Source organism: Hyla sarda, chromosome 3, assembly GCF_029499605.1.
Source record: "Hyla sarda isolate aHylSar1 chromosome 3, aHylSar1.hap1, whole genome shotgun sequence".
Taxonomy (NCBI): Eukaryota; Metazoa; Chordata; class Amphibia; order Anura; family Hylidae; genus Hyla; species Hyla sarda.
Window position 1 is genome coordinate 102,827,120 of NC_079191.1, and position 17,085 is coordinate 102,844,204.

The window sequence follows — 17,085 nt, forward strand, 5'->3', positions numbered from 1 at the left end:
ATGTCCATCCGGGTGTCGGTCTCCTGGTCCGCTCGCAGTAGTGTAGAAGACGTCCGGGCGTCCACGTTCCCATCTTTGCAAATGTGCACATTCTTCATGCGATTAGGGTGCTCAGGTGTCCAAGTGGTTGAGAGTTGAAATAAAATAAAATAAAAGAAAAAAATGTAAATGGCGTGGATGTCCTCTGTTTCAGGTGTGGTTGCGTGTGTATGGGACTCCTCTCACATCTATGGAAGGTAAAAACAAAATGATTAGTAAATAATATCACACATACACCAGGTTCAATTGAAAGCATTCTATGGCATAGATATCACTTATGGAGGTATTATGGGTTACATATTTTGTGACTAATTTTGTATTCCATATTTAGACCTGCCGGTCTAAGAGTATTTAAAGTGTAAATCCACTTCAATTCGCACCGTTTTAGTTTGCTGGTCCGGTCCCCTTCTTTCTTCAATGGGGGGACATGGTCCAACAGCATGAACCGTAATTCACGTTCAGTATGACCAAGTTCATCAAAGTGTTTAGCTACTGGGAGATCCTGCCGTTTTTTCCGGATTGTATATCTGTGGTGGTTTATTCTAGTTTTAAAGTCCCATGTAGTTTCTCCTATGTACAGGAGTTTACATGGGCACCATAGTACGTAGACCACGTAGGTGGAGTTGCATGTCAAGTAGTGTTTAATCTGGAATTCCTCACCCGTAGTGGGGTGCGTGAACTTGTTACCCCTATGCATAAGGGAACAGTTCACGCACGATCTACAGGGAAAGGACCCCAGACTGGCACTAGTAATGTAACTTTGTTTGGAACGTTTCCCACTAACATCTGCCCTAACGAGGCGGTCTCTAAGGTTACCAGTTCTCCGGTATGACATGAGTGGAGGCGATGAGAATTCCTCAACCATGTCATAACCATCTCTCAAGATATGCCAATGTCGTCGTAATATTCCCGATACCCTCCCCGAAACATCGGAGAAAGTGGAAACAAATGCGACCCTGGGTGGGGACTTTTCTGGTTTGGTTAAGCTTGTGGGGGATTGAGATGTCTGCACAATCATTTGTCTACTTGATTCAATCAATTTGTGGGGATAACCCCGTTCTTTGAAATTTGATGCCATTTTGTTGAGGGCTGTTTCCAGCCTGTCGTCAGAGCTGACAATCCTTTTTGCTCTAAGCATCTGGCTTTTGGGTAAGGAATTAAGCATATGCTTTGGATGTTGGCTATCATACCTCAGAATAGCGTTGCTATCTGTAGGTTTGACAAACAAGTCTGTACGCAAGTAGTTTTCCTGTATCTCCACTGTAGTGTCTAAAAAATGTACCCTACTAGTGGAGTAGGACAACGTGAATTTAATGGTTGTATGAATGGAATTCAAGTATTCGTGAAAGGCCTCAAGTTGGTCTATGTCGCCTGACCATACGAGGAAGACGTCGTCTATGTATCGCCACCATCCCAGCACATGGCTGAAATGGTGGGACACATAGACGACATCCTCCTCCAGGTGGGCGACAAATAGGTTTGCGTATGTTGGTGCGACGTTAGTCCCCATTGCGGTCCCTGTGCATTGAATGAAGAATTGCTCATTAAACTTGAAGTAGTTTTTATTCAAAACCAACCCCAGTAGATCAGTGAGCAATTTTGTCTGTCTGTCCGAGAAGTCCCCCGTGATCGTCTGTCTCACAGCCTCGATACCCTCGGTGTGGGGGATTGAGGTGTACAAGCTCACAATGTCTAGTGTAGCTAATATGGCACCCTCGGGTACAAAAATGGTTTGAATTTTTTCAAGAAAGTCTGATGTGTCTCGGATATACGATTTTGCTCTACATGCATAGGGGCGAAGAACTCTGTCCAGAAATATAGAAATGTGGCTTGTCACGGATTCCCTCCCGGAAACGATAGGATGTCCCGGAGGGTCCTGTAGTGACTTGTGGATCTTGGGTAGTATATATAAATAAGGTGTTAAAGGGTGTTAAACAATAAGAAATTCGAACAGAGATTTATCAATCAGGCCCTCCTCTAGTGCTGGAACTAATACAGACTTGATCATTCTCTCGACTTCCCACCTTGGATCAGTGCAGGTTTCTTGATAGGTCGAAGTATCGGCCAATTGTCTATTCACCTCCGCAATGTATTTGGACTTGTCCAGAACCACAACCGCCCCACCCTTGTCGGCTGGTTTGATGACCAGGTTGTGGCTCTGGACAAGCCCAATCATCGCAGTCCTCTCCTCTCTAGTTAAATTGGGGTGCACCAAATCAGAACATGTATTTTTAAGATGATCAATATCTTTTTTAACTAAGGTAGCATAGGTGTCCAGAATGGGGGAGTGAAAAACAGGAGTATAGTCACTTGGTACACGTATATCATAATCTTTAAGACAAAAACATTCCGACTCAGTTCTAATCGCCTGGATTGGCTCTTCCCCCCGGTCCCCAGAAAACCAAACACGTAGTTTTAGCTTCCTGAGGAACTGGAGCAGGTCCAATTCCAGCTGAAACCAGTCTGGCTTGGAGGCTGGACAGAAATTTAAGCCCTTTGACAATAATTGTAATTGTGTTTCTGATAGAATAGTAGAGGAAATATTTACCACTAGTTTTTCACAGTGTCTTTCTTTTTGAATGATAGTTTCGGCTGTGTTGCTTTCTGATTGCGTTGTCCCCTTGTCTTTATGTTGTCGGTTGTGCTTTCTGCCGCCTCTTCTGGTGGCCTTGTGGTGGAGTTGTTGCTCAAACCTAAAAAAGGGACTGATGTTGGATGTTCATCTGTTTGAGAGGTTGATTTATGTGGCTCCTGGGAAAAATCCTTGTTTTTCTTGGTACGCCTCATATTAAATTGAGTACTGTTCCATTGGTAAACTTTATTCTCTGTATAGTCCTGGTGATCCCTGGCCCATTTCATGCGTTTAGTTTCCTCTTGTTCTGACTTCATTTTCAGAAGGAAAATTTTTTGTTTCTCCAGAACTTTGGCACTCTCCTCTTGGGGTAGGTGAGTAGTGATGAGAGTCTCTAGTTCAGTGACTTTATTCTTAGTATCCATAATGTCATTATGTAGATACTCCAAATTTAGCAAAATAAGGTCTAATGCATATTTGTTTGAGATTTGCTCATACCGTGTTCGGAAATCTGGATTAGTGGTATAGCTGTTGTCTCGAGGTTGTATCCGCATACCTCTCGGTATGCGTTGTTGGCGATGATATTCCCTCATTGTCGCTGCATGCAAGTTCAAGGACAACAGTCTTTTGGATTCATGTTCATACCTCCTTTGTAGGTCCCTTGCAGATGGTCTAAGTAGAAATGAGGTGTCCTCTTCCATACTTGTTAGGATGCGATCAGCGTCACCACTGGTGTATGAATAGGTGTTGGCTGAGGTAGCCATGTTGGTAAGCAATGATGTACTGATGAAAAAGATAGTCCTTATAGGTTCGTGTGTGTGCAGGCTCCAAGTAGACCACAAGTTAAAATAGAGAAGAAATTTTTGGCAGCACACATGGAGGAGGGGGGTGCACGCTGGATATCCCGGTCCCAGGTCCAAAGTAGATATGCAAAGAAGCGGCGGCACACCAATTTCCAAGTGAAAAAGAATGGATGGCTTTCATTTCAACCAAACATCTATAGGAGCGACGTTTCGCCTGTCTCACACAGGCATTGTCAAGCAGTGACTGATATACAATGTGAAGTTTAAATAGTATACAAGTGACAGCTAGTGAATGGTCAGGCGACATAGACCAACTTGAGGCCTTTCACGAATACTTGAATTCCATTCATACAACCATTAAATTCACGTTGTCCTACTCCACTAGTAGGGTACATTTTTTAGACACTACAGTGGAGATACAGGAAAACTACTTGCGTACAGACTTGTTTGTCAAACCTACAGATAGCAACGCTATTCTGAGGTATGATAGCCAACATCCAAAGCATATGCTTAATTCCTTACCCAAAAGCCAGATGCTTAGAGCAAAAAGGATTGTCAGCTCTGACGACAGGCTGGAAACAGCCCTCAACAAAATGGCATCAAATTTCACAGAACGGGGTTATCCCCACAAATTGATAGAATCAAGTAGACAAATGATTGTGCAGACATCTCAATCCCCCACAAGCTTAACCAAACCAGAAAAGTCCCCACCCAGGGTCGCATTTGTTTCCACTTTCTCCGATGTTTCGGGGAGGGTATCGGGAATATTACGACGACATTGGCATATCTTGAGAGATGGTTATGACATGGTTGAGGAATTCTCATCGCCTCCACTCATGTTATACCGGAGAACTGGTAACCTTAGAGACCGCCTCGTTAGGGCAGATGTTAGTGGGAAACGTTCCAAACAAAGTTACATTACTAGTGCCAGTCTGGGGTCCTTTCCCTGTAGATCGTGCGTGAACTGTTCCCTTATGCATAGGGGTAACAAGTTCACGCACCCCACTACGGGTGAGGAATTCCAGATTAAACACTACTTGACATGCAACTCCACCTACGTGGTCTACGTACTATGGTGCCCATGTAAACTCCTGTACATAGGAGAAACTACATGGGACTTTAAAACTAGAATAAACCACCACAGATATACAATCCGGAAAAAACGGCAGGATCTCCCAGTAGCTAAACACTTTGATGAACTTGGTCATACTGAACGTGAATTACGGTTCATGCTGTTGGACCATGTCCCCCCATTGAAGAAAGGAGGGGACCGGACCAGCAAACTAAAACGGTGCAAATTGAAGTGGATTTACACTTTAAATACTCTTAGACCGGCAGGTCTAAATATGGAATACAAAATTAGTCACAAAATATGTAACCCATAATACCTCCATAAGTGATATCTATACCATAGAATGCTTTCAATTGAACCTGGTGTATGTGTGATATAATTTACTAATCATTTTGTTTTTACCTTCCATAGATGTGAGAGGAGTCCCATACACACGCAACCACACCTGAAACAGAGGACATCCACGCCATTTACATTTTTTTCTTTTATTTTATTTTATTTCAACTCTCAACCACTTGGACACCTGAGCACCCTAATCGCATGAAGAATGTGCACATTTGCAAAGATGGGAACGTGGACGCCCGGACGTCTTCTACACTACTGCGAGCGGACCAGGAGACCGACACCCGGATGGACATCCACTGGTGGTGACGGAGGACCGGTATGTCAACGGGAACGGATTCTCCGTTCCAGGACAACGCTCCAGAGTGAAGTACCATCCCCACCCCCACGATGCGCTGGTATATCCAGCATGTTGCACTATACAGTAGCGAGAGGCTCAGAAATAGGGATGCCAGGATCCAAGATGGCGCATATGGCAACCAGTGAGTGCACGCAAGCGCGGACTCACACACGTGCGTTTGTTTACATAGGTCATTTCCGGCTCAGATCGGAGCCAAGACGGAAGTGACAATCTTATGATGTGGCGTCCTCGTGTGTTTGGGCTGTGTGTGGCGCGCGCAATGGAACTCCTCCTACAAGGAAGGTACACTTACGGCATATGGACACTTATATTCACTATAATAACTTTTTTTTGTGTACTTATGGATACGGATATGTTTTTCTTTTTTTGTGTTTGCACATATTCTTCATTACTACCAGGCGCCTTATGTTAAGATATGGTGTGTATTTTGCCCTGTATAGTATGATCATCCTCACATTATACCGTTTTCTTTGTATTTTGTAAACAATCACGTGATTCACTAGCTGTCACTTGTATACTATTTAAACTTCACATTGTATATCAGTCACTGCTTGACAATGCCTGTGTGAGACAGGCGAAACGTCGCTCCTATAGATGTTTGGTTGAAATAAAAGCCATCCATTCTTTTTCACTTGGAAATTGGTGTGCCGCCGCTTCTTTGCATATATATATATATATATATATATATATTTTTTTTTATAAACTGGTGCCAGAAAGTTAAACATATTTGTAAATTACTTCTATTTAAAAATCTTAATCCTTCTAGTACTTATCAGGTGCTGTATGCTCCACAGGAAGTTCTTTTCTTTTTAAATTTCTTTTCTTCCTGACCACAGTGCTCTCTGCTGACACCTCTGCCATTTTAGGAACTGTCCAGAGTAGAAGCAAATCCCCATAGCAAACCTATCCTGCTCTGGACAGTTCCTGACATGGACAGAGGTGTCATCAGAGACCACTATGGTCAGACAGAAAAGAAATTCAAAAAGAAAAGGACTTTCTCTGTAGTATACAGCAGTTGATAAGTACTGGAAGGATTAAGATTTTTTTTATAGAAGAAATATAATCATCCGCTGCCCGAATTTCAACATGTATCCTTATCCTTAGGTTATTTTTTTTTACAAACTGCAGAATTATCTGGAAATGTTGAGCTTATGGCTTCTTATTAAAAGAGGATTCCATTTTAGAGTTTTGTGACATACCACTAATCTCTAGACACCTAAATGAGAATAAAAAATAAAAAAAAGTATATGTTCACAGTACTATAGTGCATTGGATATGGGTCCTATTAATGTTCTAACTTCATGGGGTGCTTTACATTCAGGTCATTGCTCTATTTTGCAAACTACACAAACAACAAGGTGAGTATTGTATTTGCCATTTGACGTACTACAGAGGAAGAACTGACCTCCTCTTATAATGTTACATTTGTACTAGAATTACACAGTGACAATGACTTTAAATGAGATTCATAGGCAGCAGCAAGGTAGAAGAGCCAGCTCCAATGTCTAATGATTTATTTATTCCGATAAATTCTGTCTAATGATGACAGACACTTATAGAAACACCATACAGGGACTGATAGAATGTGCAGGAGAAGGGCCGGAAGTGTAATACCAGAACCTCTGTTGAACTGGTGACACTGGTCTGCACACAACTATAGAGATGGAGAAAATATATATATATCTGCAGCTCCAGTGTTTCATAAACATCAGAACAAGCTCACAGTGATTTGCACTTTACACAACTCCCACTAAAGTTAAAGGATTTTTTATATTTGACTATGCTACAGGGGTTGTATAGTGTAGTTCATAATATAGTGTCTGTACCTGTGTGTGACGGTTTTCTCACAATTCTTCTGTGATTTTCATCCCATTATTTATTTTTAACAGCATACAAAATGACTGCTGTCTCTGATTTTTCCCAGCTTGCAATGTGGTCAAGACCTGACTCACTAGTCATCTGATGACAGGGAGCCTGTCTGCTTCAATGGGTGGAGAGAGCAATCTGCAACTAATGCAACAGCTGTAGACACCCTGATTGAAAACCACAGGTCTGCAGCTCATTTATGTTTCAATGGGTGGAGTGGCTGATGTGTGGGAAGGAGGAAAATGGTATCATGGGATTTATAGTCAAACAAGAAAACTGAAAACAGGAAATACAAGTTCACAAAAAGCCAGCCACAGTGTTATGGTGATCTCACAGCATAGCCATTTAGCCCAAGACAAGTGCAGATCCTTCCTAAGCATGTCCATTACTGTCTGCCAGGTACATACTAAAATCACCTTATGGTGGATAACCCCTTTAATGGGAGTTAAAACACCACAGAGGGCCACAACCATGCCTAAGCGTGCTGGGTGGGCTTCTATTTTGAGAGAGGTGGGGGTCCTAGAAATAGGACCTGCATCTAATACACTGCAACGCCACCTGTGTTTTATCATGAATTGAAGCCATTTTAGTTGCAGGTGAAGCACTTCATATGCACTTAACCTATATCCGTGATAAAGCATGTACGGTCTTATTGTACTTCCATATTCTTTCTTTCCTGCAGATACATATTCCAACTTGCTGTTTGAATGGTGGTATTCTCCTCTAAAAGAAATTAATATATTAGTCCAGTATTAAAGGGCTACTCCTCCCTTAGACATTTTATCCCCCTATCCAAAGGAGAGGGGATTAAATGTATGATCGTAGGGGTCCCGCCGCTGGGGACTCCCACGAACTCTGCTGCCGCACCCCAGACATTCCGTGCACGGAACGAACTTCACTCTGTGCCAGTTGACTGGCGAGGCGGAGGCTGGTGGCGTTACAGCCACGCCCTGCTCGTGATGTCATGGCCATGCCCCCTCCCATAGACTTGCATTGAGGGGCAAGGCCCTGGTATCACGAGCGGGGCATGGACGTGACGTCACAAGCCTCCGGTGCTGCAGCCGGCGCTCTAAACCAGGGGTCTCAAACTGGTGGCCCCCCAGATGTTGTAAAACTTCAACTCCCAGCATTCCCGACAGCCGTTTACTGCTGCAAATGGCTGTCTGGGCATGTCCAGGCATGCTAGGAGTTGAAGTTTTGCAACATCTGGAGGGCCACCAGTTTGAGACCCCTGGTTTAGAGCGTCGGATGCAGCAGGGAGATCTAAAGGATAGTGGATAAGATGTCTGATCGCGGGGGTCCCGCCACTGGGACCCCCACGATCAGACATCTTATCCCTTATCCTTTGGATAGGGGATAAGATGTCTCGGGGCGGAGTACCCCTTTAACCCCTTAAGGACCAAGGACGTACCGGTACGTCCTTGGTCCTGCTCTCCTGATATAACGCGGGGTTACACAGTAACCCCACATCATATCACGACGGGCCCGGCGTCATAGTGAAGCCGGGACCCGCCTCTAATAGCGCTATTAACCCTTTAGCCGCGTGCTCCGAGCTGAGCCGCGCGGCTAAAAGTGAAAGTTGCCGGCTAGCTCAGTCAGGCTGTTCGGGATAGCCGCGGCTAATCGCGGCATCCCGAACAGCTGACAGGACAGCGGGAGGGCCCCTACCTGCCTCCTCGCTGTCCGATCGCCGAATGACTGCTCAGTGCCTGAGATCCAGGCATGAGCAGTCATGCGGCAGAATCGTTGATCACTGTTTTTTTTATGAGAAACCAGTGATCAATGATGAAGATCAGTGTGTGCAGTGTTATAGGTCCCTATGGGACCTATAACACTGCAAAAAAAAAAAAGTGAAAAAAAAAGTGAATAAAGATCATTTAACTCCTCCCCTATTAAAAGTTTGAATCACCCCCCTTTTCCAATTAAAAAAAAAAACACAGTGTAAATAAAAATAAAAATAAACATATATGGTATCACCGCGTGTGGAAATGTCCGAATTATAAAAATATATCATTAATTAAACCGCTCGGTCAATGGCGTGCGCGCAAAAAAATTCAAAAGTCCAAAATAGTGCATTTTTGGTCACTTTTTATATCATTTAAAAATTTATAAAAAGCGATCAATAAGTCCTATCAATGCAAAAATGGTACCGTTAAAAACTTCAGATCACGGCACAAAAAATGAGCCCTCATATCGCCCCATACACGGAAAAATAAAAAGTTATAGGGGTCAGAAGATGACAATTTTAAACGTATTAATTTTCCTGCATGTAGTTATGATTTTTTTCAGAAGTCCGACAAAATCAAACCTATATAAGTAGGGTATCATTTTAATTGTATGGACCTACAGAATAAAGATAAGGTGTCATTTTTCCGAAAAATGTACTACGTAGAAACGGAAGCCCCCAAAAGTTACAAAACTGCGTTTTGTTTTCCAATTTTGTCACACAATGATTTTTTTTTCCATTTTACCGTAGATTTTTGGGCAAAATGACTGACGTCATTACAAAGTAGAATTGGTGGCGCAAAAAATAAGCCATCATATGGATTTTTAGGGGGAAAATTTTAAGAGTTACGATTTTTTAAAGGCAAGGAGCTAAAAACGAAAATGCAAAAACGGAAAAAACCCCGGTCCTTAAGGGGTTAAATTTAGGTTGTACAGTGCCTTACTAAAGATACATTTAGCCTCCATTTACTACTGTATACATATCTGTGCAAATGCTAGGTAATATGTTATGCTATGTTAGGTAATAGTATAATTCGGTGTTAACCTTTGGAAGTACGACTGTGATAATATACTTAATAGACTCCAAAGCCTGTTTAATAATTTACAATTTCTGCAAGTAAATATATTCAGTGTAATGTTTATCATGGTCAGGCTTACTGAGTATTGCTCTTTATTAGAAAAGAAAGTAGAGTGCACCATGTGCCATCTCTGTATTGACTATGGCCGTGTGTCAGCTCTCTGAGGACACTCATGGGTCAGAGGTCATATATATAAATGTAAAAAAGCTCACAGATTTAAGACATCTAATCTTCTCGTGCCTTCTGTTCAGTTCCTTATGTTGACAAGCACCAAGACAATGGGGCAGTTATTTTACACAGGATGGATATTAGGGTAATATATCTTACAGTCCAGTCCATAGTGCACATTTTCAACCAATGTGATTGATAGAGCAGCTTTATCTATAACCATCCTGTGGATATCACATAATAATATTGCTTATTGATCAATGAATTTATTGGTCAAGCATACAGTTTTCGGTTATTAGAAGCGTAGTGAAGCATATTGTGTTCCCCTCATATATGCACTAAGTATGTCAGGCAAAGAAGTGCCAGGACGTGCACAGAGGAGTGGCAGAGGCCTAAATTCATCAGGTAAAGGTCGCAGCAGACTAGGGGCGAGTGGCAGCAGGAGTCGCAGTGAGAGGCCTGAGCTACCGGTATCAGCTAGCGGTCATGTCTCGACCAGCAACCCATCTGCCATCATCAGTTGGTTAACACGGTCATCCACTTCATCACAAGTGACATCTGATACCCCCAGTCAACAGTCCGTGGGTTCCTCAGACACAACCCTCAGTTAGCATGGCCTGGGAGTAGTCCCTGTCCTCCTATTGCCTTTGTCCTATGCTGTTCCCTCCCCTAAAGTAGAATCTTATGCTGTGGGTTCAGCTCCGCTATTCACTGAGGACGATCTAATAGAGGACAGTCAGCAGATACTGCCCAGCCAAGAAGTGGAGGAGACATCTGCTGCTTCCCCCGCTAGGCGGGCAAGTAGTGATGAGGAAAGTGACGTGGTAGGTAGAGTTGCCAGGGTTAAGGGTCCTGAAGCAGACACTGTTGAGGAATCTGAGGAGGACATCAGTGACATGCAGACACTTGTTGATGATGATGAAGCCGATTGCAACTGGGAGCAATATGCAGAAGGGGCTTCATCATCATCAGGAGAGCTCGTGAGGCAGCAACTGAGCCAGCAAGGTGGTAGCATGGTTGACAGCCAGCATGGTGGCAGAAGTGGAAATTCTGGAGCCAAACGTGCCCAGGGAGACCACCTGCTTCGCAGCAGCCTACCTTCCCGGGAGGTAGTGGAACAGTGGTTCCTGGAGACTGCGGCAGTAGCAGTCAATTAGTGTGGACTGTTGGTGAAAAAATCAGCTACTCTGCGGTGTGGCAGTTTTTCATCAAGCATCCAGAGGAGGTTCACATAGCCACATGCAAGATATGTTGGCAGAAGGTGAGGCGTGGCCAGGGTCCCAATGTTGGCACCACGGCCCTGCGTCAACATATGCTTCGCCACCATAAAGCGGCCGGAGAGAACCGTGGCTCCGATGTAGTGGTCCAGCCTGCTGCATCACCCAGTGTTACGCCGCTCCCTCTTTCAGCCATCCAAGGCTTCACCACCTCAGCCGAAGGGAGCTGTGTGTCATACCCTCCTTCTGTCACTCCAGATGCACCTGCTCCTCCTACTTTTAGTCAGCCATTCCGCCAACAATCCATCGGCGAAGCCATGTCCAAGAGACAACAGTATGCACCCACTCATCCAATGGCGCAGAAGCTGAATGTGCTCCTGTCCAAGTTGCTGATGCTGCAGTCCCTCTCTTTTCAAGTGGTGGACTCTGCACCTTTCAGAGAACTGATGGCTTGTGCCGGGCTGAGGTGGGGAGTGCCAAGCTGTAATTTCTTTGTGAAAAAGGCATTACCAGCCCTGCACAATTTTGTGGAACAGAAGGTGGGCCAGTCCTTGAGCCTGTCGTACCAAAGTGCATGGAAGCTCCAACGCCTTGAGCTGTACCTATGGTCAGGGACAATACATGTCCTTTCAGGCTCACTGGGTGAATGTGGTTCCTGCACAGCCACAACACCAATTTGGACAGGTCACGCCGCTTCCTCCTCCATGCTCTTAGGCCATTAATCCTGTGACAGTGTGTCACTCTGCATCCTCATCCTCCACCGTGTCCTCAGCATCCACTGCCCAGACAAGTCTCAGTGGCCCTTCAGCAAGGGGACGGCGGTGTCACACTGTTCTTCACATAGTTTGCCTTGGCGAACGGAGTCACACAGGGGAGGAACTGCTAAAAGTCATTCGGAAAAAAATCGGAGCATGGTTTACTCCACGAAAACTGGAAATGGGAACCATGGTGACTGACAACGGGAAGAACATGTTGCATGCGCAGCGACTGGGAAGGCTAAGCCATGTGCCCTGCATTGCACACGTGTTCAATATGGTTGTGAAGCAGTTCCTGAGGTGTTCCCCCCATTTACAAGACATCCTAACAATGGGAAGGAAACTTTGCATGCACTTCAGCCACTTGTTCACTACAAAGCACACCCTTCTTGAGCTGCAGCGTCAGAACTGTACAATGTCATTCCACTGCTTCATTTCTTACAACACGTGTTGGAAATGTTAGTCCTGTGGCGCCTACATCTCACGGCCACATGAGCCCTGTGGGGGCTGAACTGGAGGAGGAGGAGGAGGGGGAGGGGCACAATAGAGCACAGTTTAGGTTTCGCCAAATGGGCAGTTTTTCTAGTAATCTGACGGGAGAGGAGGATCGGCCAGAGGAACTAGAGGGATATGAGGAAGGTGAGACAGAAAACCCAGACACACCTTGGCAGTTTGCAGTGGAGATGGAGGCAGGGGGTCCCTCTGAGTCACTTGCACAAATGGCACAATGCATGCTCACTTGCTTATGTGGTGACAGCCGAATTGTCACCATTCAGCAGCGGGATGACTTCTGGATCTCCACCTTATTGAACCCTCGCTACGGCCACAAAAAAGGGGCCTTTTTTTTACACCCACTGAGAGGGAGGACAAAGTGACCTACTACAAAGGCATATTATGTAGTTAGTTGGCTGATATCATCGTCCATCCTCTCGCAGGTCTGAATCAGGGGGCCCCCTGCACTCACCTTTAACTGCCATGGCTGCTGGGGAGGGGTGGGGTGGCAGGAGCAGTACCAGCTCCATCAGCAGCCTCCTGAGTAGCTTTCTTCACCCTCATAGTGAAGCAACTCATAGGCAGCAGGTACAACTGGAGCAGGACCTGAATCAGCAGGTGGTGGCATACCTTGACATGCCCATGCCAACACACCTTGAACATCTGCTGGACTTCTGGGCAGCCAAACTTGATTTGTGGCCTCAACTAGCAGAGTTTGCCCTGGAAAAGCTGTCCTGCCTGGCCAATAGTTTACCATCAGAGCAGGTGTTTAGTGCAGTGGGGGCAGTAGTCACCCCAAGGAGAACTCGTCTGTCCACGAAAAATGTGGAGAGACGGATCTTTGTGAAGATGAATCAGGCATGGATCAGCAAGGATTTCCAACCACCAATGCCTGATGCATCAGAGTAGATTGACCATGGTGCCACACCAACACTTCACAAATATGGATAGTGCCAAGCAGATTTAAGGCGCTACTCCCCAGTTACAAACATTCCTCCGCATCAGACCTTCATCACCGGGTACTTGTATTGCCACCCACCACTCTGTCACTGGGTCACTTTCAGGACTCCTGATGCTGCTGCTGCCACCTCCAGGCTGTCTCATTCAGCCACTATATGGTTTCTTCTCATGCTTCAGCCAACACCAGGCTGTGCCATTCAGACACCATATGGTCTCCCCATGCTGCCACAATCTCCAGGCAGTCATTCAGCCACTATTGAAACCCTAGTGTCTACTCATGCAGCTGCACCTCTTGGCTGTGCCATTCAGACACTATATGGTCTCCTCATGCTTCAGCCAAGGTCTCCCCATGCTGCCACAAACTCCAGGCAGTCATTTAGCCACTATATGGTCTCATTATACTGATGCCACCTCCAGGCTCTGTCATTGTGCTGCCACTATATGGTCTCCTCATGCTGCCAACACCTCCACGCTGTGTCATTTAGCCACTATATGGTCTCCTCATGCTGCCAACACCTCCAAGCTGTGTCATTCAGCCAGTATATGGTCTCCTCATGCTTCAGCCACATCCAAGCTGTACTAAAAATGTATGCAGAAATATAGAAAATTCTAAAGGGTTCACAAACTTACAAGCACCACTGGTAATATCAGAACTCAAACTGGGGTGAGCTGATGGAACACCATGTGCAAGAATGAAGAGATAGAGTGCATAGGCAGCATTTGATACAATGCTCAGGGAACCAAAACCCCCATTGGACTTACAGACCAGATAAGCATGTACTCTAAACAAAACCCTATTCACCTATAATGCCCCCCCCCCCCCCCCCCCAATAATGCATTATGAACTTTATTGTGAGCAATGCATAGGTCACAGTCTCTCATAAAGTTTTAAATATATGGCATGAAAAACTGTAGACGAACAAGCAAACAAAGCTGTTGACATGCAGTAAATTAGTAAGGCAGATAATAGTCAGCAATGAAACCTCACAAATAGCAAAGAACAGATATGTACGGTAAATCCAATAACAGGTCAAGTTGGTAAATGAACCCCAAAGGAATTCTAAGAACCAGGAAAAGCCAAAAAGTCCTCTCTGTTTAGTACATCACCTTCTTTAAGCAAATTTACATAATCATTGGTAGAGAAACACAACATCAATGAATATCAACTAAATCTTCAGTGTATATAAGGAGCACGATTAAACTGGAAAATACAACATACTGTACAACTCCACAATACAGCATGCTCGTCATGAACATTCTTACAGATCATCATGCAAATGATTTGCGAGGTTTTGCCGGAGCCAGAGTGTCACTGTATATATGGGTTGGCTGGGAATGATCTTGATCACTTTACATCACATAATGGTCCATCTCATGAATCATCAATAGGCAAACAATAATTCTGCACACAATCTAGAAGATACATCTTCGTATGAAAATGAATAGTATTGTATTACGGAAATCATTACAATATTATGACCAAACAATATAAAAAAAACATCATGGTGACAAAGTGGTTACACTTTGCATTGTAAATGCCTCATGGCCCCTGTTATATGCTGTTATTGATTTTTACATGTTTAGTACTAAGTGACCCTTATTTCCATAATACAAATAGTTCAAGGTTAGGAAAAGTGTATGCTAACTTTCCTTACATGTTTCAGTTAGCAGGTGCACAAAGCCATTTGACAACTATGCTCCACCCAGATTGAGACAAATATATAAATGTATAACCATTATCCTTTTGGGGTGACCCCCTCAGGGGCGCGTTAAAATATAACTTTTATTGTGCCAGATTAAAATTATATAAAAAAAAAAAATCACACATGAGAATTAAAACTATCAGTGATCTCCCAGTATATATAGATAAATTAAACTTTTTAAAGGTTGTCCCTTTCTAATTACCCAGTGTGTACAACACAAGAGGGAGCTTGACTCAGCTCATTCCTTCCTGCCCCATTAGGCTATGTGGCAATTTTATGGCCCAATACCGTATATAATCGAGTATAAGCAGACCCGAATATAAGCTGAGGCCCCTAATTTTACCTCAAAAAACTAGGAAAAGTTATTGACTTGACTATAAGCCTAGGGTGGGAAATACATCATCCCCCCATGTAATCATCCAGACCCCTGTCATCATCCCCCCCCCCCCCCCTTCATCATCACCGCCTGTCAATCCCTTCATCAGTGGTCTTCAACCTGCGGACCTCCAGATGTTGCAAAACTACAACTCCCAGCATGCCCGGACAGCCATCGCCTGTCCAGGCATACTGGGAGTTGTAGTTTTGAAACCTCTGGAGGTCCGCAGGTTGAAGGCCACTGTTCCCTTCGTCATCATCCAGCCCCCCCCCCCCTTTTGTTTTGTACTCCCCTCCCCTCGGTGGGAAGTTATGGTGAGCTGGTCCGGGCCATCTATGCTGCAGGGACCGTCCGTTGGAGATGGTTAGTCATTGCAGGCTGTCCATTTCCACCTGGGGGGGCCTCTTCTCCGTGCTTGGGGCCCGGCCCAGGACTAGTGACGTTGCCTTGACGTCGACGCACAGGGACGTTGCGCATGAACGTCCCTGTGCATCATCGCCAAGGCAACGTCACTAGTCCGGGGCTGCGCCCAAAGCGCGGAGAAGAGGCACCCCCGGTGAAAATGGACAGCCCGCAACAACTAATCCTCCCCACCGGACGGTCCCTGCAGGATAGATGGCCCGCACCAGCCCTAACTTCCCGCCAAGGGGAGGTGAGTACAAAACAAAGGGGGGGGGGGGGCTGGATGATGACGAAGGCTGCAGTGGTCTTCAACCTGCGGACCTCCAGAGGTTTCAAAACTACAACACCCAGCATGCCCAGATAGCCAATGACTGTCCAGGCTTGCTGGGAGTTGTAGTTTTGCAACATCTGGAGGTCCGCAGGTTGAAGACCACTGATGAAGGGATTGACAGGCGGAGAGTTCACTCGAGTATAAGCCGATGGGGGCGTTTTCAGCACGAAAAATCATGCTGAAAAACTCGGCTTATACTCGAGTATATATGGTAACTTTATGCCATTTTTTGTTTGTCTTATTGTGCTGACAACCACTTGGAAATTTTTATATATATCACTGGAATAATCACTGTCTAAAATATCACTCGTCTCTCTGACGTTTCGCCAGCTCCCTGGCTTTGTCAAGAGTTGTGAGCCCCTAAGTGGAAGAGTCTTTTGTCCCTGAGGGGGTCAACCGAAAGAGATATTGGTTATACTAGCATTGCCCTGGGACTCATATCCTTTGTGATTTAAATATATAAATTTGGTATAAATTAAATAAAGAATACCCTTCTCTTGTGTCCTGTTAGTGCTCTATATAGTACTTATCAATCTGATTATGAGATTGTATAAAATTAGAAACATGGATCAGTTTTTTTTAACAAAGCATTACCATTCTTGTCTGTGGGTTGTTATTGTAAGCACAATGGGGGATTTATCAAAGGATTTAGACTGTTTTTTCCTGTCTAAATTTGTCGCACAGAAAGTCGCAGTCTAAATATGTGCGACTTTTCTGCGACTTTTGGTGTAGAGGATTTTTAGAACATGATGCATTCGAGTCTATTTTATACGGAAATGTATTGGAAAATGCATTGGTGCTGAATCAATCAAAAGCGACTTT